Source organism: Anas acuta, chromosome 1 (genome assembly GCF_963932015.1).
Source record: "Anas acuta chromosome 1, bAnaAcu1.1, whole genome shotgun sequence".
Lineage (NCBI taxonomy): Eukaryota > Metazoa > Chordata > Aves > Anseriformes > Anatidae > Anas > Anas acuta.
The window spans coordinates 106,441,876-106,469,027 of NC_088979.1; the positions used below are offsets into that span (position 1 = coordinate 106,441,876).

The 27,152-nt window shown below is 36.9% G+C and overlaps 2 long non-coding RNA genes across 6 annotated transcripts in view; both read right to left on the reverse strand.

Annotated features, from left to right (window-relative positions):
* Window positions 1-16,588, reverse strand: part of LOC137860702 (uncharacterized) — a 74,036-nt gene extending 57,448 nt beyond the window's left edge. For all 3 annotated transcript variants that reach the window (XR_011099137.1, XR_011099135.1, XR_011099136.1), the window contains exons 1-2: window positions 16,408-16,588; window positions 15,015-15,094 (exon numbers count right to left, since the gene is read on the reverse strand). This is a non-coding gene — a long non-coding RNA (uncharacterized lncRNA). The remainder of the gene's footprint in view (window positions 1-15,014; window positions 15,095-16,407) is intronic.
* A 1,577-nt stretch (window positions 16,589-18,165) lies between these two features.
* Window positions 18,166-27,152, reverse strand: part of LOC137860706 (uncharacterized) — a 33,180-nt gene continuing 24,193 nt past the window's right edge. For 2 of the 3 annotated variants that reach the window (XR_011099145.1, XR_011099139.1), the window contains exon 6: window positions 23,020-24,706. This is a non-coding gene — a long non-coding RNA (uncharacterized lncRNA). Of the gene's footprint in view, window positions 21,330-23,019; window positions 24,707-27,152 lie in introns of those variants that run through there. The other variant, XR_011099140.1, reaches the window with a different exon arrangement.

The following is a 27,152-nucleotide window of genomic DNA, read 5'->3' on the forward strand; positions in this document are numbered from 1 at the left end:
TGGCTCTCTGTAATTGCTGGGTGCATGAAAGGGCAGATGAGCAGTCACAGCAGACCAGGAACAAAGCTGGAATGCAGCCCAACGCTTGGCTGTGTGGTAGCTTCTGGAGCGGCCGTCTTCCAGCTGCTCGTTGCCATCTCACCCTTCAGCTATTAGTTACTGCTCTGCAGTGGAGACCTGTGAGCTGACTGTGGGGGCACTCACAGTTCACTGCACAGTCAGAGAGGTCATTTTAAATTACTCCTGATGTTATGGTTTCCCAAAACCCTGTCTGCCAAGGCTTTCCTGCTGAGCCGGTTGCCTTCTGGCTGCGTGTCTAACACCAGGGCTACGCAGGATCCTGCTCTGAGATTCCTGCCAGGATGCACGCAGTGTGCATGCAGCAGGATTTCGGAACTCCAGAAATGAGCTGCCTGAAGTTAGCTATCACAGTGCTCAGTATCACTGTGTTTAAAATTACTGAGTATTTATCCAACTTTGAGATGGAAAAATAACATTTTAAGAGTGCCCAGGAATATGTCACCATTGCTGAGACAAAAAAAAAAAACAAAAAACAAAAAACAAAAAAAAACCTTAAAATTTAAGTAAAGATTAAGATTTATTTAAAATATGGGGAATCTAAACCTAATTTGGAAAAAAAAAGTTCAAAACATTATCTAGGCAGACCACAGAGCTAAGGACTCTCGCTGTTAAGTGGAAAAGAAAAGAAGCAAGAGACTTGTAGACACCTAGACCCTTAGTTCTTTGCCTCATTGAAGAGGAGATTTTGCCATTAGCAAAAGAATTAGGCTCCTATCTTTTGTGACAAGATTTACAGCTATTCTACCAGTTATGCTGGTAATCGGCTCCTGTTCTTCAGGCTGATTTTGAAGGAGGTCAGGGAGTCCCACCTCCTGCTTGACATCCTGAGAGGGCTGCATCTAATAAGACTGTAACAGGCATGCAACGGTAGAGAAGATAGAAAGAAAGAAAAACGCGAACATCAAAATAAAGGGAAAAATAAAAAAAGGGAAAGACTGTAAAAACTTCCTATTCCCCTAATGCCCATCCTTTCTCTCATGTCTTTTACCAAATCATTTTATTGCATGAAGAATTAATAATTGATTAAATAGAGAAATATTTTTTTTTAACAAAAATAAGCTCCTGTGCTTGAAACAAGTTACCAAACTAATGCTAAATGCACTTAAAATAGAGTTAACACTCAATGTAACAAGATCATAGAGATTATAAAGCTGCTTCATTTTATTCATATTACAAAACTGCCACATATAATTTGGTAATTTTAGCTGTCTTTGATCATCAGAGGATGAAGATTTATCTATCATAAAGGCTAATTACTGTTATCGTCTTCCATAGACAGTGGTCTCTATAGGCCTTGCTTGTACTTTTTGATGGAAAGAAGAGGGCCAGCCTTTGATGATTTCAGACCTGTCTCATCAAAGAGCCAGTGGGGCACTACCCTTAATGTATTCACTTCTGAAGAGACGGTAGGAGCACCGCCATCTGCTTTGCACCACAAAAATCCACCAAGAAAGCTTTGTTATGATGAAGACATCTTATCCTTCACGGGAGATATTGACGCAGACTCACAAGCATTTCAGAAAAAAAAAATAATAGAAAGGAGCAAGAAAAGGAAGTTATGAATATTGCAATTACCCCATCTTATCAGAACCTGTCTCTCACTGACTTCATGACCTCTGTGCAAGTAATTAGCATGCTCTGTGACTCTGCCATTAGCAACATTCTCAGCTTGGGAGCCTAATGCTATTAGCGTGCTGCTTAAAGGAGAAAAAAAGGGGTGGGGGGAGGGTGGAGGGAAGGAAAAAATATGGAAAGTACAGAGCATTTAACTGCAAAAATAAAACAAGCAGTTTCTCTCACTAAATATAGCCAGAATTCAGGACATCATTGATTGATTTTAAACCTTGCAGATGAAAAGAAATGAGTGAACAAACAAGCTGAACTAAGCTGTTATAAACAAAACATTCAAATACTCTGAAAAAAAGTAGTTTCTCAAACCTAAATTACCTCTAATTCCTAAAGAAATTAAGTAACTCATTTCATCTTGTTTGGGTTATTTAATTATCTGATAGAAATAAAAAAGCAGGGAGCAAGGCTGAATCAAAGAAAAGAAAGATTGGCTTTTTGTCTCACAGTGAGACATACAGCTAAGTTGTTAACAATAAAATGCTATAAGCCATATGTTTCATGTGGTTTTCTTTTAAGCTTGAAATTAGAATGTGCTAATTAGAGTGTGGGCCACATATAAAAATACAGCACTCCATTGCAATTGTGCCTGTATGAGGACTACATTGTTGATGAGTAGAAGACTGGTGCTATAATTATCTTACAATCCAAGGAGTAATTCACCTTAGTAATTTTTGAATATGTCAAGAGCCTGGTTCACAAATCACTTAATTGCTTTTTATGCACTCTTTGTGCTGCAATTTACTGTATATGAGAAAAGTGACTTGTGTACCAATATCATATAATTTGCCTCATATTCTCCAACCTTCCAAATCATAGCATGGTAACTAACAACACATGATTTCAGCTTCATTTCCCAGGACTCTAAAGACCCAAGGAGATATGAAGTTGACAATGTCTCCAGCTGGGAGCAAATAGCATGTTTACAAAAAAGGGACCCACAAAAAACTTCTCAGAAATCCAGCAGGTAAAATAGTCTTGTCACTTCGAAGATTATTCCCCCAAACTGCATTTTACTTCATTCATTATAAGAGCAGAACCTCTGTCTACCCTTCAGAAAAAAAAAAGTAAAAAAAAAATGCAGGGAAGCTGAGATGTGAAGTGAACAAGGAAGAGAAAATTCAATAAATACAAAGTACTTTCTAATGTGCTTATTTGCTCGCTCCCTGAAACAAGAAGATGATGCTCATTATAGCATATGTATCACAGTCTCTTCTAGTCAGACAGATGCCATCACATGAGACATGCTGGCCAACTGATCTAACTGGGAACTTTGCACCAGAATATTGATGAAAAAATGAGGTTTGTGTGAAGGAGGGTACGTTTTAGGAAAAAAAAGGCAATTTTTAGGAATTGGCATTGTTCCAAATCGAGTAGATCTTAGATTATTTTTCTTTATGAATCCTAAGGTAAACGTTTCCTAGTTCTGCTTGATGTGTAACCTATAAGCTACAAAAGATGCTGTAGTGCTTTGTGGGCATTGATGCAAAGAGAACAAAATTGTTAGCAAATACCACATCTGCGGCAGAGGTTTGCAGTCATTTTGCATTGATAACACTGTAATCTTCAGGCTAATATAAAATCCAGCCTCTGACCCATGTCATTTCTCAGCTTTTTTTTTTTTTTTCATAACATCAAATACAAGATCTTGTCTTCATTAACAAAATTTACTTTGAACAGAACTTCCTCAAATATAATTTCTAATGCAGAATTTACAATTTTATTCTAGACTATATTTGGCTTCATATTCATACACTTGTCTTCTTTTTCACAGCTGTTCCCCACACTGTAGAAAAAAATCCTAGCACTATATCTTTCTCTCCCTTCAAATTCTGTATGTGTTCTGGAACCTACAATTAGACCAAAAAATAAAAAATCTTGTCCATCTGTTTATTCATTAATCTACATGGACTAACAGAACATATTTTGTAGATGTTCTCTATTAATATTTTAGCAATTTAATACTGTCAATGATGGAATGATCCACTAAAATGTAAATAGAGCACAAATCTATATTTGATACAAAATCTATTCCAATCAATTCATTTTTGGAGAAAGCCTGAGTTTACAGAAGCTTTCTGTCTGCAGACACTAACTACCTGGGCTTAAATGGAATGAGTACCATTTTCAAGAAGATTCATCTCCAACTGTGAGATGAAGAAGTTCATGCCATGCCAGGTGATGAACTGGCTGAACAGTAGGGCTCAAAGACTCATGGTTAATGTAGCTACACCTGGCTGGCAACCTGTCACTAGTAGTGCTCACCAGGGTTCAATTTTACGGCCAGTCTTCTTCAACATTTTTATTAACAATCTGGATGCAAGAGTTGAATGCATCCTTGGGAAGTTTGCTAATGATATTACACTGGGTGAGGTGCTGTTGACTCCCTGGAGGGACAAGAGGCCTTGTGGAGTGATCTAGATACAGTGGACAATCACCAATGGCGTTAAGTTCAACAAGAGTAAATTTACCATGAGGGTGGTCAAACACTGAAACAGGCTTTCTAGAGAGGTGGTTCATGTCCCATGCCTGTCAGTGTTCAAGAGACATTTGGATAATGCCCATAACTAAATGCTTTAACCTCTTCTTAGTCCTGAAGTGTCGAACAGCGGTACTCAATTATTATTATTTTTAGGTCCAATGTTATTTTTCTCAACAATTCTATAAATATGTAGGCATCCCCAACCTAGGGAAACAACACTAACAAATACACTAAGATTCAAGATGGGCAAATAATCCTTATTGGCCATCCTTTGGACATCCTTTGATGTCCTCTTGTTGCTAATGCTTAGTAGAATAGGGTTAGCACCATGTTATTATGCCCTCAACAGTTATTTGCTATATGGGGCCTTCACTACATGGGAACTCCATATATTGGAAGAGTTTTTTTCAGTCCCATTAAACAGATACAGTATATTAAAACTGCACTGTAAGCTTGCTATTGAAACTTCATCTGATCAATGCAGTCCATTAACCATAATTTGTAAGTCAACTAGCAAGCATATATATCTCACCTGTACACAATGGCAAATCTATCTTTTTAACATATTACAGGATATCTTCTAGTTATTTTTTCTGCTCATTTCTTCATACCCAGTCTCATCCTTGCCAGTATATCTAACTACTGTGTTTGTTGCTTAATGATACACCTACCTTCCAAATTAAGAACAAACTATAGGATGCTGTTTGGTGACACTCAAATATCCTTGTTTGTGGGACTCCTATCAATTTGACTAATTTTTCTTTGATTTTCCTGTTTTGCAGATAAAATGGATTTAATTGGAGAAGGATTATAATTATTTTTTTAAATCAGTTACTAGAAGTCTGTCTAGACTTCCTTGATCCTGTCTGTCTTCTATTTACCTTACACATCATACTTATATTTTCTTAAACAAAAACGCAAATATCAGCAGCCACACAGATATTCTTTCAACTTTTTGGGGGGAACACCAACACATGATTTCAATGAGATGTGATTATACTCTTTAAGATTATATACTTACATACAATACTGAGTCTGGTTGTACATTTCTCCCAACACTTCTTTTATTCATTCCGTGTTAAATTACTCATCATATACCTATGCTTTATTTTCATAGCTTTGCTTTTCCTACTGAGCAAAATTTTCTTCTTTCTAGCCCTGTTTCTCTTCAGTGAGGTAGGATTTAAATACTTTTTGTACAAATATATTATTCAGAATCCACAGATGGACATGTTGCAAGAAGTGACGTGTCCATACACGTCAAACAGCAACAGAGAAAATGTGTGTGTGTGGGGGGGTACTGTGGAGAAGAATGCCACTAAAAGGACAACGACGGAATAAGGGGTCTCCTTTTGTTTAAGGAGACAAGGTGACATCAGCTAGATAGCTGAGAAGACAACCTGTCTACAAGGAAGATAATCCTTAGATCACTTAATACTGCAGAAAATATAGTTAGCATTTTCTTTTGCAGAACATCACAAAGACAACTGGCTTTGACAGCTACAGTTCAGGTATGACTCAATACCTGGCAAGATTAGCAGCTACAATTATGCTCGGTATCTCTAGTACAAGCCTTCAAGGTCTTTTTTGGTTGTGCCTTAAAAATAATTAATTTTCTCACTTTAGATCCATTATATCCTATAAGCAGTGTTCCTATACTGATATTACCTTCACATATACTTTTCATCCACTCAGAAGAATGGTCACTCATTCTTTACAAGCATTATCTGTAAACTTGCGGGACTATTACATGTTAGAACAAGTGCAGATTTTGTATTTTGCTACGGGATAATATACATCATTACATAATATACATCAGTCACCATTACCCTTCTTGGTTTGAACAGTCAAATAATAAAATTCATCTTCTCTGGAGGAAAAGAGCTGATAGAATTACGGATTTCTTTAATTCAGTGTCATTCAAGAATAAAAATGCATTGAAGGGCCTAATTCCATTAATTAATAAGGTTCAGAGTGCAGGAAATGTTTTATCTGCTCACAGTTCTGAATGTCTTTTCAATGGCTTTCTTAGTTTCTGCCCTCCCCTTCCTCCCCCCCTCCAGCTGCACTCTGACAGTACTTTGCTTTAGCTGTTTGATTGGTTTTCTGGGTTTGCTTACTCAAAAGCAGAGAGAAAAAAAAAAAAGGAAATAAAAAAAAAAGGAAATCACTCCCTCTCTTCTACACCCACTTAGGTGCAACTCTTAATCAAATGAAATCCAATTCATGCACACAATGCTGAAATATGATCCTACAAAACACTTTGGGCTGTATCCCTCAGCCACACTTGGCCAAGGTGTCATCCGTCCCTGGTAGTTACTGTAACAGACCAAACAGATCAGTTGCCAGCTCTCTACAGTTGTGATCCTGATTCTGAAGGCGGACATTAAATGGAACAACTTGACTGAGATGATACGCTTACAAAGCTCCTACTTCATCTCTAAGTAACATATTATGACTAATAGTCCTGCGCCTCATCATCTTAGCAAAGAATAGGAAGCAGGGCAATGAAACATTAAGCAACGCATATTCAGTATCAGTGCCATACAAGGGCCAAAACTATGTTATTTCAACACAGTTCTGCAGATGACAGTGTGAAGTGCTAACCTTTTGTATACGCAGCTTAATATTTTCATCTCCAGCATGTTTTTTTTTTTTTTTTTGGTGAGAGGAAAGGTGAATTTTGTCACTCTGTATTTAATATTGATCTTTATATTTTTTAGTGTGTGTTTTTTTTTCCCCCCCCCCCCTCAAGAAAATTCCACTGTTTATTTAGTGCTGGTTAGCACATAACCTTATTCTTTGAAATGCTAATTGTTAAGACAAAGTTTACTGAGCCTGCTGAATAATGAGATATCATTATCTTCAGGTCTTTCTTTGAATGAGCCACAACTGCACAGTCATTTATAAACATAATTTTGTAATAGGGTTCCTGACACTATTCTTGATGCATGTAAATGAATTGGATTAGATTCTCTGCTTTGGTGGAATCCATCTTTTGCTTTGACTGTGAGCTGTCTCATGTAACCTTACTAGAAGGTGTGAGCAACAAATATGGCTCAAGCCTACTTTACAGCATTTGTGGCACTAGAAGGAAAAGGAAGACACAGTATCTATCCTTCCATTGCAGAGTTGATGGATGATGTTGGCCTTCTTATCTGAACATTCACATTTCCTCAGGAACATTCAAGGACCACACAGGCTGACTATAACAAAGGATTTTGTCAGAACGTTAAAAATTATCTAACCATCTCTATTTTGCTTCTTAGATATTTTCTGCCATTCTCAAACAGTAAAGATCATGTCAATAGCTCTATGCCACAATCACAATTTCACTGTGTTTCCAGGAATGTGGTGTCTATTAAGTTGTACAGCAGACAGCTGAGAAGAGCTCCTGTCAATATTTTGCAGGCAACTGTCAGCTGAGGGAAATCTTTATAATTATGATGCTCACTTTTTTTTTCCTTTTTTTTTTTTTTTTTTGTTTAGACCATTTTGCTTGTAAAAATGGAAAAAAAATGAATTTTGTGTGTTGTACTTTGCAGATAGTCACTTTAAGGTAGTAAGGCTATATTGTCCCATCATTGTTTCACATCTGTCTAAGAAAGTATTTAAGTTATTCTGCTAGCAGGGTATTATTCAATTCCCCCTTCCTCCCCCTTCCCTTTTGCAAATAGAAGCTATAAAAAATGTTATTTCTAATAAGGTGCAATTCTACAGGGGTCAGGGCGTTTCATATCACAAGATTTGTATGTGAAGTCAGCTAAGGCTACACTATGCTAATAGCTAATGCTATCCATCAGTGAGGGATACTTCTTTCCTAAGGTACTCATTTCCTTTAACTACATGCATTACTATCAGCCTTGTACATAAGATAATCATAAATACTTTACAGAAAAATTGGTTTTGCAAGCCCAAATGAGCTATTGAATTAGAAGTACATCCCCATAAGAATTATACATGAATTCAAAGTGGGTTAGAACTTGGTTTGGTATCAACTCCACACAAAAAAATTGCTTCTGACCTACAGATCATGAGCCAGTCAATTTTTCTTTTTTTAACTACTATTTTTAGTTGTGAAATTATTTAAATGAGTGTATGATGAAAGCTGTGAAAATTCAGATAAACGACACATTTTATTTTTTTATGCCTTAACCTGGTTGTGTGCTAGAAACAGCTATTTTGGTCCAATATACCCAAAATGTTTTCGAACAACGTATCAGAAACAAATAGCAACATCTTTCAACGCAGTGCTTATTTCACCCTGAACAGCGCAATAGGAATTTCAGGTTGGTTGTCATAGCTGCTGCTCCCTGTAATAAAGTAGCTGTAACTGCTGAGAAACTGCTAAGCTTCTTTCTGAAACTCCAGTAGCATGGCAACCCTCAACTCTGTTTTGAGCAACTCTAATAGAAAGATTCCTTGCACATACCTAGGAGAGTGGCAGGCATGAGACAGTGATGCAAAATGCAAAAATAATGATCAGGGAAACAAGAATGAAAAACACCGAAAAGAAAAAGCCAACTAGAAAGATCTATTAAGAGAGCTGGATCTTGTGATTCTCCTGGGTTCAGAGTAACTAGTCTCGTCTGTTCCTTCTTTGAGTGTTAATACCTGAAATAAAACACTTTTTATGAAAGAAACATGATTCTAACGTAACTTTTGAATAACTTTCTTAGTGAAACAATTTGGATCTCTGTTCTCGAATTCATATGATTTCTTACAACTATTTCATCTGTCTGTGTGAAGCCTGGAACTGCTTCTTCATCCAAAGACATACATCCTAACAGGCAGACACAGTTACTGATTGTGTGTACCACCAGCACAACCCAACCACAAAAGAGGGCGGCCTTAGCAGGTCTTCATCCACATTTGTTTCAGATCAAACAAAATGGTGTTTTGAATGCAACTGAATGCAAGTTTAATTCTAGTGAAGTGTGCTGCAAAGCTGCAGGAGCAACTCAGGCAGTGCCAAAGCCCTCAAAGCTCTACAGCTCCCCTGCTTTCAGGAGGTACCTGGCAGCTATCCCCAGAACAACTCTTGCAGGTGCTGGTAGGTCAAAGTGCTCAATACATGAGGCACTACTACTCAGTTGCACACGTGACATTCTGTGTTCAAACTCCTGATACACCTGCTCTGTAATAAGGACTTGAATCTTCCCATAAAAAAGCCCTGATGATTAGCTTGCTTTGGAATGACTGAGTCTCACTTGTTGAAACAATACATGTAAGTAAACTGAAATTAACAGTGGTGTTAAGGTACCTAATATCTATCAGTACTATCAATTTTAGTTAAATAGCCCCTACTCTGTCTCATCTTATAGATCTGTCTACAATTAATGAACTACGCTTTTATGTTTCCTTACACGCTTTTGAATGTTTGCTATGTCAAGATCAACTTTGTTTAAATGATCTCTGACCAATATTTGTCCAATCTTAAAATCTTCTAATAATGTAGATTCAATTACCTGCTGAGGTAACATAATGCAATACTTCCAGCTTTCTTACGTTTAATCTAAAATTCCATTGTTGCCTGTTTCTTCCCCATAATCACTAGCAACAATAAGAAGAGTTTATTCTTTTATTTTTGTAAACTTCTGCAGAAATTGTGAGCTGAGTCTAGAGACTGCAGTAATCCCTCCAGCTTCTTAAAATAACCCCAGTTCTTCCACTCTTTGCTAATAGGTCATGTTTTCTAAATGCCCGATCATTTCCGTTGCTGATCACTCAGAGGAAAGAATAATTGGCATAGAAAACACAAGGGTAGTCAAGAAGTTATAAACAGAATGGCATTAATAGCGGGTATGCACTGAAAGATACAAGTCAGTTGTTAAGCTAATTAAAAGTAATGGTATAGAAGCAGAGAGAAAGTGTGTACTGGCTCAGTGTTAACTGGTTATGTCAAAGACATAATGGAAATAAAGTTTATATTACTTCAAATGGTCTAAATATCTATGAAATGGCCTTTAGATGCATCCAAAGCAAAAGTTTGTTATAGAAATTAACTGTAGAGATCTGATTTTCTCCTCATGAATGTGTGGTTACCTACAAATAGCCTACAAAGAGGTCTGAAGCAAAGCAAAATTAACAGAGAGCAACAAAGAAGAACTTGTCTTTAAGATGATGGGCATACACTATACTGTGAGAAAAACAGACTGCTCCAGTAATTATTCTATTGATGATTACTTATGAAAAAGAAAACATGGAAAAAAAAATCAAATCATGCAGTTTATGTGAAAAATTGAATTACTACTACAGAAAAACATACCCTAGGATTATCCTGCATTGCTTCATCACGAATCAAATATCTTTTTGAAACCTATCACTAAAAATTTTCTGTATGTATTAAAACACAATGGCTCTACCTTTTCAGAATGAAAACCTAAACCAGGGAACCGCTTTTCAAGTTCCTTGCAGAAATGCTAGAAAACTGTAATTGTTTTGTGTGATTACTCTGAAATAGTAAAATCTTCCTAGAATACAATAAAGAATCATAACTTCCCATATTAACCAGGAAGCACATATCATGGAGGTACAATATAAAAAGTTCACCATGGATACTATTTTATTTTATTTCTATTTTAAAAAGTTAAAATCCTGCTATGTCACCAGCACACCTAGTATACAGAAACAAACAACAAACACTTGAAATACTAAAATGAACTAGGTAGTTTTAGCAGAATGTAATAAATCAAATAGCAGGATAATATATCAAATGGATTAGTCCTCCATGCCATTACATATTTGGACTTTAAACACATAACAAGAGGAGTAACCAGCCAGTCCCTGAGGTAGCTTCCTGCTTGGTATATAAAATGGCTGCATAGGTACATCTGTTTCTATAGTCACTCATATCAAACATACTTACTATTCGTGACAGAAATTTACTATTTTGAATCCTTTTGAAAAAAACACATTGGCAATGATCTTAACCAGTTGCCATGAAATGCCATATTTCTTTTCAACAGAGAAAACATTAGCCATTCCCACTGCCAGTTATCAGCATTCAAAATATTGACAACAACACTGCTGTGAATTGGAAGTAAAAATACAAGGTGATACACAAGATAAGAAGAACAGTAACAGCAATACACACACAATGCTGAACAACTGAGTGGTTTGTGGTGTGGCATAGGCACCGAGTGACACTGTAGTCTTGCATTCAGCAACAAAGAAAGAAAAAGAAGAAAAGAGACTTGGTTTCCCAGGTAACCCCCCACATCACCCCAGATCTCTTATCTCAGATTCATGCAGTAGAGAGGCAGAGTTGAACACTAAGACCTGGAAAACCCAGGACAAGCACTAAAGCAAAATGGCTGACAGAAAGCTGCACCACCCTTCTCTGACTCTACACGTCAAGCCCTACATCAGTTCTCATCAGACAGTTGCACTTAAGTCCAAGCAGACAAATTTTAATTCTATGCAAGCATCAAAAGCAACAATCAGCATTTGTTAACAAAGAGAAATAACAATTGGTACTTCTGGAAACAAGCTTCCACTGTCCAGGCCCTGAGTGTGGGGGAGTTTCTCAGAGCAAATCCACCCATCACTGCAAAAACTGTCAAGAGGTCTCTATTTTTGCAGACACCCTCTGACACCCACATAGATTAAAAAGCTAAGTTAATACACTTCTTACAAAAAAGAAAATAAATATTTTTTAAATTATTTTTTAAACAACAAGACTAAATAAACTTTCAGCTATCTATCTCTAGCAGTAGTCACTCCACCAGTTTGAGATCTGCTTTTAAAATTTCTGAATATTTTGTCTTGTCTGGGGTCATTCTTACCAAAACTTGAAATAGTTAAATCTTATTAGATTTTTTTAAAAAAGCTTATTTTCTCTTTAAGAAGAACGTGTAGGCTTTCATTTTAATATACTGACAGGCTAGGAATGATAGCTACTTCAGAGAGCAGGTAAATATTTCAAAAATTTTGGTTAATTTCACTTGAAAAAATAACGAGTTTTACAATTCCCTTCAAAAATATGTCTCCTCATTTCAGCTGGTGCTAAGACAGCCTGTACGATGATTTCCTTGAGAACTATGGACACTTTGATCCCAAGCAACTGAGTACAGCATGTCTGAAAGCTGGGACTCCTGAGGCCTTCTGCTTCCTGTCAGCCCATCAGGATGCCAGCTGGCAGCAAGGCAGAATGCTTCTGCATGATGCCCAGTTTCCTTGTGGAAATTTACCCTAAGTAACACATTCCTGTGGAATCTGGGGGCTGACAGTTCCTGACTGTTTGAGCAGTGGGGTTTGGGGACTGCTTGTCAAATGAAGGAGAAATTCTAATAGCTTTTGAGATGCTGATTACCAGTTTATTAAAAAGAGCCTGTAACATGCCTGCTTGTAGAGGATTAGTTCCTTCCAGGAATGCTTTCTGACCCTACTGTCTGCGTAGGCTGGGTTTCATACTGCATCCTTCGCAGTCACTGGAGCCTGCTTGAACAGGCACAGTGCATCAGAAGTCACACACTCATGATACATTCAGAGAGACCTAGCCTGAGAGGGCCATGCTGAGAATGGAAATGAACATGTGGGAAACTTAAACTGCTTTTTGCCTGAGACAGCAGTGCTTGGGTATCCCGATAATTTCATCCTAACTGGGGGCAAAACAATTTATGAAATTTAGAGTTCCATTTCAGGCAGCTTTGCCATAGAGAATGGATTTCACTCATACTTTGTGTAAGAGACACATCCCCTAGCATTATTTCTCTCACAAATTAGGAAACTGAAGTATATAGCCATATCTAAATTTGATTCTTTATCATCTAAGTGCACCATTCAGGGTAAACAATAGTCTACTAATCAGAAAAATACCTACCCTGCTAGTCCTGTCAAACAGCAATATACCAAAAGAACAGCACTGTTGGGGTTAAAGTACTGTCCCCATTCAATCAGCTGGAGTTTTAATATCAGGTTAAAAAGTGTCAGAATTTTGCTTTACATATACTGAGCCATATTTCTTTCTGTACTGGTATCTTCGCAATATTTCTTGTGTTAAAGAAGTTTTATTGAAACAAACAAACAGATAAAAAGCCAGTAAATTTACCTGAGTGTTAGGTACATGGATTATAATGCACCAAATTTTGTATGAAAGAGAACTTCACTAAATGCAAAGTACCAATTGAAGTCCCACATCACATATGTAGCTAGTTGAACATAGCTTATTTGAGTATGCAGTGATGCAGAGATAAAATAAATACACTTATGCATAAAATGCATTTGAATCTCACACTGAATCTTAAGCATATTTAATTTGAATATGTAATTAATCATGAAGCATTGAAATATTTCTGGTCTTGCTGTCTCTAATTTGTAACAATCAATAGCATTGCAACCTGACAACAGTTTTTGTACCCCAGATCATCAAATTCAATGATATTTTCCACACTAACAATATTTCTGCCACGTTATAAACATACAGAAGCACAAAGCTAAACAGCAAGTACAGTTCTGTAATAAAATAGTACATATGTGAAGGGGATTGATTTAACTTCTTCGTGGCACATTTCTCAACTTTAAAAACTCTTATACATATTAATGTAGGTCTTTTTTTTCCTTTTTGCATTGAATTGTAAAGTAGTTTATAATGAGAAAATGACTCAGTTATCCCCACTTGTGCTACATTATCTGCTGTGGGATGGAGAAGGAGTTGATAATGAATATATATATATATGTATGTAACGTGGAGGATTTGACATGGGATTTAGATAGAGCACAGGCCTAGCGTTGATCACCTGCCTAAGGCTGAATTTCACCCATAGCACAGATGGCAGTATTAAGTATGTGAAAACAGCAATTCCTTTGAATAATTGATGGATTCTTTGAGTTATTTTTTTATTGAATCTATTTATTGGTAGGTAAGAAGGATCTATATTTTTATTCCCTCACTACAGATGACTTCAGACAGGTGCTTTGGAAAGACACCTTAATCTCTCTGCAGATAAAAAACTATGATGTTAGCCAGCTGCAAGAGGACAGGCTTTCCTGGGAAACTTCTTTTTTCCACACAGACACACACAAACTCCAAAAAGAGCAATCACACTCAAAGATAACCACTAAAACAATTTGCTTAGCTACAAAGAATTATTTAAAAAGATAAAAAGAAGCAAAGAAAATATTTCCTGTGAACATTTTAAAATACACTAAAATAATTGTTTCATATAAAATAGTTTATTTTAGTTATAACTAACTATGCTTTTGGAGTTCAGAGTTCCTTGCTTCCTTCCTCCCCCAAGAAAAAACATTTTCTTCTTCCCTGAACCCTTTATCTTTCACAGTAAATGGGAAGATAAAATTACTTCCCGATTGATCCAAAACATTTTTCCTACTTTTTGTTGTTGAAATATTACAGGAACATACACAAAAATGAGTTTTTCCTCACAGCTTCATTTTTTAATGCTTAGTTATTCCAATCTGATAATGTAATTTTCTGTTGATGTAAAATATTCTGCTTTTGTGGCATCACATCTCTAGTGAAGTATGAGCTTGATTTTCATGAGATGGGACTGTCTACAGGTCTTACAGAAGCAGCTCCCCATAATCTCTGCCTGTTTTTCTCTATGGTTTCTTGTACCGTGCATTTGCAGCCAACCCAGCTTGTTAACAAGCTTTACCAACATCAGCACTGGAAACTCACCAAGTCATTGGTTAAACATACAGAAGAAATGACCAGTTATGTTTACTGGCTTGAAATGGGCTTTTTACATTTACTGTTTTTTTCTTTTCAAAGCTAAAGCCCTCAGAAACAAACAAAACATCTGCCTTCTGAACATTTTTCTGGCTTTTGCCACTTACTCTTCAACTCTTTCATCAGTCATACCTTGCATCTGGAGAGACTCTCAGCAACTGCAGCCAACAGGAAAAGCTGTTGCTCTTCTAAGTGGACTCTTCAAAGAGTACCTGGAAAAGATGAGGAACGAATGGGAGAGATCTGTCACCCACATATTTTCACAATAAAACTAAACAACATGGTGGAGATTACAGGAAACATAGGTAATGTCATCCAAATAGACTGCTCTGCAGTTTTCTGAGCAGAGAGAGAATCAAAACAGACTCGTTCAGAGGGATCAAAAAGGCCTCCAGACAATATAAGAAGAACACAAACTGGGTATCTTGCTCAACAATCAACAGGTTACCCAACCTTATAGAAATAATCAGTTGGGTAAGGGTCAGACAGAAGTATTAAGTAACTAAGAAAGCATCTCATGAATAACACATGACCTTTAAAGGAACTCCTCCACTGGAATGCACGTAGATCTAAACTCTTCATGTAAAATACTTTATACATAATGTAAGTCAGAACTTAAGAAGTGGGAGGTTTTATGCTCCAGGGCGCAAAAGGAGCAGCAGAGCCATGATAATCAATATCTTCTTGCTGGAGGTTCAACAGAGGTAAGGTTACCTCATGAACAACTACTAACTTTTTTGAGTCTCTGACCAGAGTACATCCAGAAGTGGTATTTTAGGACAGACTGGTGCAGACACAGAACTAATATGCAAGTTTCAGTGTTCCTTTGTCAATGTGTGTGATTTGCCTACAAGCAGTGTTACTGCAGGGTGGGAATCTATTTTCTTTGTTCTGGCACCAGTGTTCCAGTCAACAGGACATCCCACTCACTTCAGTGGGACACTGACACAGGTGCAAACACTAAGAGAGTGAATCACAGGCAAGAAGCTCTAGCACCTCTGCTTAATAGTAAAGTCTTCTGAAGACTGATATTATTCAGTCTTGAAGACAATGATCAGACCTCATTATCAGTTTTGTCTTACTTCCTCTGATTAATAGCTGAGATACTGTTTACAACTACATATATATCTTATCTAACATCACCAAAGATGTGATGATTTCTATATTTTGATAGCTAATGTTCACAAATATACTTCATGTAACAGTTCCGAACAAAGCTGACTTATAGTCCCTACGAGAACATCCTAACTGTTATAAACCAACACAATTATCAAATATCAAGGCCAGACCAAACTAACAAAGACGAACAAAACCCACAACCTCAAACCAACAAAAAACAGAATTTTGCTGGGTTTAATACCATAGGAATGTGACCAGACATCCCACTTGCAACTGGCAGAATTTCCTACCTATTGTCACAAAGTACCAGCTGTTAATTAGGAAAAGAAGTAATCCAAAGGAACTATAATAAGACAGAACAGCCAGCATTTTTGGACATGGAAACACCAAGCCATATAATCCATACATAAACATTTCCAGAACTGCTTACTAACAAGATCCATAAAATGGGGCATTTCTCCTCCAAGTTCTAATCTTCAAAACTCATTTATCCAACAGTAAATTTCATATAATATTAATCATTAAACAATACTTTCAATATTGTAAATTATATAGGAGACCAGACATTTTCTTTCTGAGGGTTTCAGAAGCAGTTACCACTTAATAAGGCTGAGCAGCTCGCCAGCTTTCTCACATTTCAGCCCTGATGATATGCATTAACAAGACACACCTTTGACTTGTTTCCTGTCTGCTATACAGTCTGGATATAGGCTGTTTCAGTCCATGTTTTTATAAGCATTTCAGTATTTTACCCAGTGACTGCTTAATGTAGAACAAACAGAATTCTCAGACTATTATTAAAATACAGAATTTCCTCTTTAAGCTGGACTGTAGAAACACTACGCTGTAGGCTTAATCACCGGTTTCTTTTGTCTCTCTGGAATATTACAGAAAGTAAACAGCTTCCAACATACCTGCAGATTACTGCAGTGTAAAAGCTGTCCGTTGCCTAATAGGCAGGGCAACCCTCCAGGCTGAGAGAGGTAGAAGTTTTGAGCTTGTGCAGATGGACAAGTGAACTCAGACCTTTGACATTCCCAATGACTGCTCTCACCACTGCTGCATCAGTGGAGGTGGGAGAGGACGAAGGAGATCCTCTGTAAGCTCCCTGTCCTCCTGTGATGGGAATAAAAATAATTAAGTAAAAATAAATAAAAATAGGAGCAGCTGTTTCCTTTTTGAAGGCCCTGCTTGCAAGAGAGATTTCAGGATAGAGAATTCCCCAGATAGAAAGTTGCTAGCTGGTACAGGCAAAGTGGTACCGAAGCCTCTGAAAGAACAGTGTGATTTAAACCCCAGTGTGTCCTCAGTGAATTATTTTGGTTATCTCAGGGAAATCCCTGTTCTGACATACCTCACGTCTCTTAGGTCAGAGGTTGGACTCGATGATCTTGAGATCTCTTCCAACCTAGAAATTCTGTGTGATTCTGTGATTCTTCAGTACCCCCAGAGGGGAACACACCTCTCAGATTCAGCTCACATGTCAATGCCATTTTGGTTTCAAAACCCCATTTTGTAGGTTCAGAGTAAAACCTAAATTACTTCACAATACAAATTGATTCTAATGCAGACTATGCTCCTAAATGAAGGAAGCAAAACACCCACAAAAGATATATAGAAAATTCTCTCACATCCCAGACTGCCAACATGCTCCAGAGACATTTAAAAATCCATTCCTAATTTGGAGATCTTAATAGATGATATGTTTTTCAGAAGTGCTGATTACCAGTGACTTAATACAAAAATGCTTTGCTGCTTAGATAGAACATGTTGGAAATCTTTCAAAAGGGAAACTTCAACCTTATTCAAGTAATTTCCATGAATGTACAGAAACTTGTTTTGCATTCACAGATTTTATGTTATTTTGGGGTGGGATTAGACTCCATAAAAGCAATTTCTTGTGAAGCAGAGACATAAAGTGGCAAATAACAGCTCACGTAAGAGTTATTTTCTTGTGGAAAACATAAAATACCCATTCTCGCATACACAAATAAATGACATGAGTGTTTGAAAAGCTTATGAAAAATAGGTACTGTATTGACGACAATTATTTTCATGTAATACAAACACTTTTTTTTTTTTTTTTATTTAATCTCACTTGCTCTTTTAAAGTGATCCAGTTTTAAGTGTTTATTGTATATTTTACACTTTTTTTTTTTTTTTAAAATCTCTCACTTGTATTATCTGGTCCGTATCAAAAGAATTAATCTAAATCAAATGTAGAAATCAGCAGTTAGTTTGACAAGTGTCAGTTTTATTTCCATTTTCTTATCTCTTATCCCAGTTTCAATGCATCTTTAAACATATAAGCAAATCCTTTATTCTTAACACACAATAGCTTGAATTTTTATTACTACTGGGTATTTCCATCAAAACTCTTCAAAATCACTATTCTTGGAATGTTATATTTTTAAATACCATTTTAATCAGCATTTAATGCATAATATATATTTTGAAATTTACATTACACAATTAAGCATATTCAGTTTTATGAAGTTTCAAAATAGCTACTTTCTATTCACACAAAACATATTTACACTACATTCCACCAGATGCAATAAATCTGAAAAGTGGGGCATTTTTATGAAGAGATATATATCACTGTATGCCAATTCAGTGTACATATGGGGCTGCTTCCAAAGTAAATTTTTGTGAATTACCATTGCATTGGCAGATACCTCCTAAGCCCAAAGTTTGTATTTTTGCCCAAGATTTTTGCCTCAGTACTGAAGTCTATGGAGTTATGGGCTAAGAAATGACTGCAGAATCACTATTACCAGCCTGTTGATAGACATTTTACTGTGCCATGAAGACTAACATAACATTAAAGAATTACAGACACATCACAGTCTACCTTTCAGGTTTGTTTCAATTTCTCTCTCTTTTTTATCTAAGTATGCCCTGTGTGACCATCTGTTCATTCCATGGAAATGCTTAATGACTGAGTGATGTAATATAACTAAGGAGGCCACTGTTATTTAGGAAAAAGTTAAGTAAATTCAACTGGGGAAAGTTTTCTTAGGGTGTAGGGTGATGGGAGGTGCATGAGTGAAAAAACGGCTTGTGATCTTATACTGGAGATAGAAGAATTTCTTATACAGTCATAATAACATGGCAAATTTATTTGCTAATTTTTGATTTTCAAAGGTGTACTTTGGTCTTGGAAATACTATTCACTAGAATGTGATTCTGTCACCTTCTCATTTTCTTTTTTCTTTCCACGTGAATGATTAGCTTAAAGAGATCCACTATCAATTTGGTCTTCTGCTTGGTGAGGACTTCTTAAGTCCTTATCATGAGGCTGCAGGTGATATGACATACAGTCATGCCATATACGTGAGTATTTTGAACAGAATTATGTCCACAAATGAAGCACCACTGACCCATTTTGTTGTGTATCAGAATTCCAAAATAGGTTAGCTTTTCTAGGCAAAGCAATCTGTCCCTAAGAAGTTTTCCCTTCCATTAAATTACTTATTTGAGGGAAAGAAGAAAAGAGTTTTCTATGGGGTTATTTTTCTGTGCTCGTCTTCCAAAAGCAACATTTAAATGAAAAGCAAAGTCAATATTGGATTAGTTTGATGTTTGCTTAAGCAGAATCTCCAATGTTCAAAAAAAGCTGAGTAATTTAGGAACTTAAATCCTGTCACTTTCCAGTGGGATTTAATTTTTTTAAGAGGAGGAAGATGTTTGGGAGATTATGACTGTGCAGAAAAAAATGATGGGACTATTTTCAAAAGAAGAAAATAATAAACCTTGTTTTATAAAAGTCTATGGGAAAAAGCTTAATGACTTTAGCTCTTCCTTTATCTTTCTGCTACTAAAGAAAACAGATTTCTCTCCTTCCTGAGAGCACATACTTCTATTCTTCTGTTCTGAGGGAGGATCACTGAACAAAAGGTCTATTATTTAACCTTTACATGCCAACTTGTAAACACAGCAATAAAAGAGAACTACATTCCACAAAAGTTGTTGTCTATGGGCACAACCTGTGGATATGTAGGGAAGATATTTTCCTTTGCCTTGGTATACTATACTCCTCTACTAAGATTGCAGTAGTTCAGCTCTGTACCTCCTCCCACAGTTTACTCTGGTAAAATGAAATAACAGAGTCCAGAATAAATCAGTAGGTTTTTTTTTTCTTTCTTTCTTTCTTTTTTTTTTTTTTCTTTTTATTAAGCAAAGAGAAATTAAATAACTTTGCCTTTATATATGGAAGGACATAGGAAACAACATGAAATCTAGATAGCAGAATGCCCAGGAACACTTGCTGATTTCTTCTAATCTGGATACAAAAATCCCTCATAAAAATCCCTTATCAGTTTTAGTCTGTGATGTTAGAAACAGAAGTAATTGTCTCAATGCTGACAAGTTGCCTTCTTGTTTACCTTGCTGTACTTTCAGGGGGAAAGGGTGATAAGCAGATTCTATCTTGCTCTTTTCAGACTACCCTAGAAAAAGGCTTGGATTAAGACCCTTGGAGAGAAAACCTATTAGAAATTCACTGTGTGGTTTACTTTAGATAATGCAGGAGTTTGGAATGTTCCTCTCATTTCTCCCTGAATCTTTCATAACCAGGAGGTAACATAATACCCACTCAATCAAAAGTTTAAAAATACATGTCATAATGAAAAATGTGAGTCTTGTCATTAGGGCTCATCAGAAATATTTATTTATTTAAACCTGACAAGTTTTTTTTTTTTTTTTTTTTTTTTTTTTTTTTTTTTATGAGAAATGGAGAACAATTTTCCTCAGTGTTTAAGCAGAGTATATTTTTAGGATGAGAAGTATGGCAAAAATGCTAAAATGCTTCCTCTTCAAATTTTAATTTGTATTTATCATCTGGTTGGAGACAGAGTAGACTCAAATAATAAGATATTATTCAGACTGGCCTGGCTGAATAATGTGACCTATGTTAAAATTTGTTTGCAATCATTTCCATGCTAACATTTGCTACTGCATGTCCTATCATTCTTTAAAGTTCGGTATCAGCCTCCATAGTTCCATTATCACTCAAACTTCACAACAACCTAAGTCATTGATTGCCCTTGTGTCTATCCTCAGTCAGCAGCCAATAATGACCTACATTCATTAATCCCAGTTATGGTGTTATATTAAGTAAGTCTGTTAATTTACAGTTGATCTAAATTTTCAAGTTTGGGGAGTGAGAAGGCTTCATGCATCAGTTTATACAGTTTTCTTCTCAAGTGGAGGTAAAGCTTTCACTTCCCACCTCTACCCATTGGATAAAGTCGAATGAAATATTTCCTATCACCACCTGGAGGCTACGGAATAGAATCTGACAAAAATATCTGCATCTCCTGAGAGCTGAAAGGAAATAGAAGAATCTTTTTAGGAAGTTAATCTGGATTGAAGTCCCAGGACAGCCTGGAAATAAACTCATTATGAAATTAGGAATGATAGACAAGACTTGCTAGTGTGACATGAGCTATAAGGTAAGTAATTGAACTTAGTCTCTGACTGTATGACTACAGGTTATGTTGACATGGTGAGGACAGGCCTTTTGGAGCTGAGGATACTTTCCTCTCAGTCTTGAAAATTTTGCATGTATTTCTTACCCTCAAACTGGCCTTTACCTCACACTGGTTCTAATTAAGGTTGATCTCCAGACAGCTGATTCCCATCCATACATTTGACAATTATATTATTAATATTGTTGTTGTTCGTACAACACATGGGGGGGGGGAGGGGGGTAGGGAGGGGCTGGGCTGTTTCTGGGGCACTGAGCATGCCACTGCAACCCATGATCCTTGGAGTGAAAATTGCTGTTGTGGCCCAGGGCACTTTTCTGTACTCCCTTGTCCAGGAGTTTCCTGGCTGCCCTCACAGCTGATGGTGGGCTGACAGAAGCTGCCGCTGCGAAGAAGGGCAGGAGAAGCCTCAGCAAGGATCTCCCCTCTCTGCCTGGGGAGATGCTCTGCCCTGAGGCTCTCACTGGTTCTACCCAAGCTTTGGATGCGGCCCTGCCCCTGCCCTGGGCCCTGCCAACCCGGTCCTATTTGGGGGCTGTCTTTCCAACCAGACTCAGGGCCTGCGGCAGCACCTGGGGATGTTGGCTGTGGCTGACCCTGCTCATTGTGCCTGGCCTGGCCCAGCTCTCCTTGCTGGGGTTGCAGGGCAGGCTGGTCAGAGAGGGAGACCCCACACCACCCAGCCCACTGCCAGGTCTCCTAATGCTGGTACTTCACCTCAGGGCCCTCCACTCACCAGCTCTTTGGCAGCACAGGGTCATAGCATGGTGAGCTGGGGCCCTGGGCAGGTGCTGCAGCAAGCCCAGCTCCAGGGCTAAAGGCAGCTATGGGTGCTTTGCTGGGAGAGCCACACTTCAGGCACCATGGCAAGCACTCTTTGTAGAGAGTGCTTCATAGATGGTTCTGGTGCAAACAGAAGATTCCTGTGCAGATGTTTCTGAAATATACCTCCCATGTTCTGGGCTGATTTTGGCTCCCCCCTCCCTTTTTTCTTGTCTGTTCTGGACAAGAGACGGTGGTTATGGTCTGTCCTCCCCCTCTGTGACAGACCACGCTAAAACACAGGGTTCCTACAAGTCAGCCCTGCTGTCTGCTTGTGTTATGGCTGGTCTGACAGCAGTGTGGAGGCCTCAGCAGAGATGGGGTTGCTCCATCAGCCATGCCAGCCCAAGCCACCACAGCGTTTGTCTTCCTTCTGCCTCTCCTTAGGTGATACAAGGTTGTCATCTTCCTGGAGGCAGATGCCTAACAACAGTCCTGCACTGAGAAGTTATTCCCCAGGGTTCCGTGGCTCAGGTCCTCAGAGAAAAGCTAGGAGAAGCTATAGAGACTGTGCACAACCTACAGGGGTGGTGGAGGTCCCCAGTCCACACAGGCAGTGTGGCAGGTGTCTGTCAGAAGGAGGACAGATCCCACAGATGGCAGAAGTATGATCTCAGCCAGAAATCAAAAGTCTTTCTGCCTTCTTTCATCTATCTACTATACAGCCTACATAGATTCTTATTCAAATATCATTAAAGCTCAAATATTGAATTATTCAGTGTAAGCAGCTTTGTGAAACACAAACTTCATGGCTGATTACATATTGACTACCCCTGACTTACGGAAAGAATTTAACTCCATGTGTTCATATACCAAACTACACATGAAACTGAGTTTCATATACCACATTGTAAAAACAGTGTTAAAATGTTTTTTTTCTCCACTTTCCACACACAGTAAAGTGAGAAAATAAACAAATGCTTAGTACTATATAGCAAAGTTTTAAATAATATTGGGGGGGACAAACACAAAAACATTTAGAAGCATTCCTATGACAGCAGTGAAAAACATGTAGTGACTATCTGGTAGGAAAAAAATAACCAAAGAATATAAATGGTGCCTTTAGGGAAGTAAAATGCGTCGTTTCTTACAAGGAAAAGCACTATAGAGTTTTCTGAATTTCCAAACAATGTAGTCATACACGTATATAGAAAAAAGTAGTCCTTCCCTAATAAAAATCTATGATGTGGTATAAGAAAAAAAAAAAAAAAGGAAACATCATATATTTCTGTAGAAGCTTTGGAAAATGTCTAAAAATATTCAAATTAAATCAACTGTAACAACTCCTATATTAATACAGCATGCAAAACTAAAGCCTTGCATACGTGGCCATGCTACAGCTGTGTTTTTAACTTGATTAGAATGGATGAAATATTTATGTGGGGCAGTCATTTATTTATTTTTTTCTTTTACATTGAGTTCAGAGGATATTTATATGAACCAGAGCTTAACAGAGTTACAGAGTTGTAAGCTGAGCATATGCAAACACGACACTTCATCTAGGTTATACAGTCTTCTATGAACCTACATAGCAAAAGCAAACCTTCGTTTTATTTCACTTGGATTTCTATTGCCACCCAAAAATTGTCAGGCAGTATCTGTTAGGTCCCATATGTTATATGTGAAAGCAGGAAATACTCCATTTTATTGTGCAGGCCTATCCTAGAGTTATTTTTTATTTCTACAGCTGTTTCTTAGTAGGTTGAAATACCACAGAGGTAAGTCTTTCTTGAAGCAGTAACAGAATGATTAAAGTATTTCTCCTCAGGTGAATTCACTATTATAAAGCAATACCTTGTTCTGGAGCATGATCTGGACTTAAGTCTGTTATTTTAATGTGTAGGTCTTTGCCATAAATTATAATGAAACATGTACACACATTTTCTCATAATATATGACAACTATGTGTATTAAAATGTGGCTCTAATGACCAACAGTAAACAAGAAATATCCTCTTTCATAAAGGCAGGTATTTTCTGTATATGAATATTACTATCCTGTCTCTCCAGTGCTGCTTAAAAATGGTCCTCTAAATAGATATTATTTTACTGGGAAATAACTTGTCTGCTGAGTAAGAGAAAGAATTACCAGTATTCACTGTCCTGCAGTTAAGAAGTGTTAGCATTACTCCAACAACATTAATCCTTCTTTTGTTATCTAACTGGAAAAAATGACAATGACAGAAGAACATGGTTTGTAACTTACTATAACTTTGAAATGGTGCCAACTCCAAAAAGGTGCCATTCAATATGAAGAAGTTTGAATGCTTCTGAGTATCTTCTCCCCAAGTCCTCTGACACGCAAATCAGTCTTAGAGCTTCACATAAGAACCTGGTGGCTACCCAAAAACCCGAGTCCCCTTGTGCAAGATATCGACCACGTGGTATGAGGCTACATGTGTCAGTGTACAAAACAGTTTATATCACAGAGTGTTAAAAACACAACTCAGCAGGCACCTTTAGACCAACACCATGGAATGAACAGGACTTTACTACAGACTGACAACAGACAGTGCTTTGTCAACTTAGTTTACATCATTCAGAAAAATAAGACACCAGCCCTTTTGGTAAAAACTGCCATTGACCCTGCTTATTTTTGCCTATGAGAAACCTTTGTGAACAATTCACATTTTATCTTTGAAATCTCAGTCATGTTCCATGCAGGGCATGGCTTTCTTAATCTGTGATTGAGTAAAGCTATATCCTTTTCTCCTTCTAGATTTTATAGATATATTATTCCATATGCATTTATTAATTCAGATTGATTAATTTGCTTTCTGATCATAGTGTTGAAACTGATTTATCCCACAGTAATACGGATGCTGCTCTTGTGCAAGGAAAGTGGCTATGACTAAGACTATGTTTGCTTTATATCTTGCTTGCAACATAATCTTTCAACATTTTAGGTTAGGTTTTAACATTTTAGGAGGCTCTGTGGACACATATTAAAAAGGACCTTGAGGAAAACAGACAGAAGGTGTCAGTGACTGGAATAATACATTATTTGTTATTTCTGCCATAAAACAACAGCAACAACAAACACCACCACAACAAAACAACCTGTAGAATTTCTCATTCTTTATCTGTATATAGCATTTGCCATGGAAGGAATGACAGTGTTGGCCTAATCACGAGTGGGATCAGTCCTAAGATACATATAACCTAAAACTTTGCTGGCTAGTGAGAATGAGAAAGGCAAAGAACTTAGTACTGTTATTCAGAAACTCAGTATCTGCTTGAACCCAGGTAGAATTTCACTCAAGTCAATTGTGAACTTAAGAGTTAGAAAAATGTAACAGTGATACATAAATTTAAAAAAAAAAAAAAAGTCTTGATACATTCTGGGTAAAGTTGAAGGCACAGGAATAAGTTTAAAATTTTCTGAGAAATAACCTATTTGTAGGGAAGAAATAGTATGAGAATACTGCTTAGAATTAACAAAGAGATTTGCAAATCAACCTGTTTACTTTAACAAAGTTATATTTTTCCAATGTCTTAAGTGTTGAGGGATGACATGGATTGTAGTTCCCTGTCTTACATAGACATAGAACTTTTCTGAGGGTTAAGAACTTACATCAGACATGGATGTGGAAGTGTAAGTATTAAAATTTCAGTTAAAAAAAAAAATATATATATATATTAATATATACACTTAACACAATTAAATTGTGGCAATTTCAGACTCAGCAAAGTAAAGGGAAGCTTTGCTGTTGATTATAATGTGACAATTTCTTGACATGTTTTCGACAGTAATTTATAGCAAATTTTATTTGAAAAGCTCTCTGCTTTTGCAGGACAGAACATAGTGCTTTCCACTAACTGGACTTCACAAAAGTAACCAGAAGGTTGTCAGGAAACATTTCATACAGATAAACACTGTCCCTTTATGTGGATGAAGCTTCTTCTTGATGTATGACTTTTTCAAGGTCAGAGTGGATGACTCTTCACTTTGGTGAATATGGAAATTAACCTGGACAATTGCAGAGATTTTTCAGACCTATTCACCTGTGCATTTTATAATCACTGTTTATTTTCTGAGTTAATGTTTTCGTACATTAGAGCAAATACAGAAGGCTAAATTTAATACTACTGTTGGATAGATCTTGATAAAGTAATATGCTCTTTAAGAAGCAATCCTGAAAAAAATAAATGTTTTAAAGTCAGAAAGGATAAAGAAATTTTTCTAGTATACTCGTCTCACAAAGCAACTGAATGCTGAGAGAATTAATTTTAGTTCTTTCAATGAATTTGGCCATTTTGAGGATTTATTTTTAGTATTATTTTGATAGCATATGTTTGTTGTTGCTGTTTTTAATTGATTATTTCTCTGTATTGCTGGCTGGTACAAGAAGTTATTACCAAGAAACAGTACCACTATAAAGAAGTTATAAAACTTAATATGTTGACAAGATTGATTTGTAGCTCTAGAATAACTGATGTATATTGTAACATAAAGAAGTTTTGATCTAGGTGCTAAGAGTAATGTAGTGAAATGAAATTGATAGTAGACATTGACTAATATGCCCAGTTATCCAATAGGTCAGAGTATGAAATTTCTGATATCTAAGGTCATTAGAGACCTTAAGAGTTAAAAAGAAATGATGATACTGCATCAGTAATGCAAAATCACATTCAAGAATGAAGAAATCTCTGTATACATTTTTCTTGTCTGCTTCTTTTTGTTTGGATATTATACATTTTTATAAAGTACTTTCTGTACTTTCTGTATTTTTTATACTTAAAAGCTTTTAAAACCTGAAGTTCAGATTTCATCAATATTCCTCATTGCAATATCTCAACAGATTCCACATGGTCATGCAAATAAGCAACCTGGATTC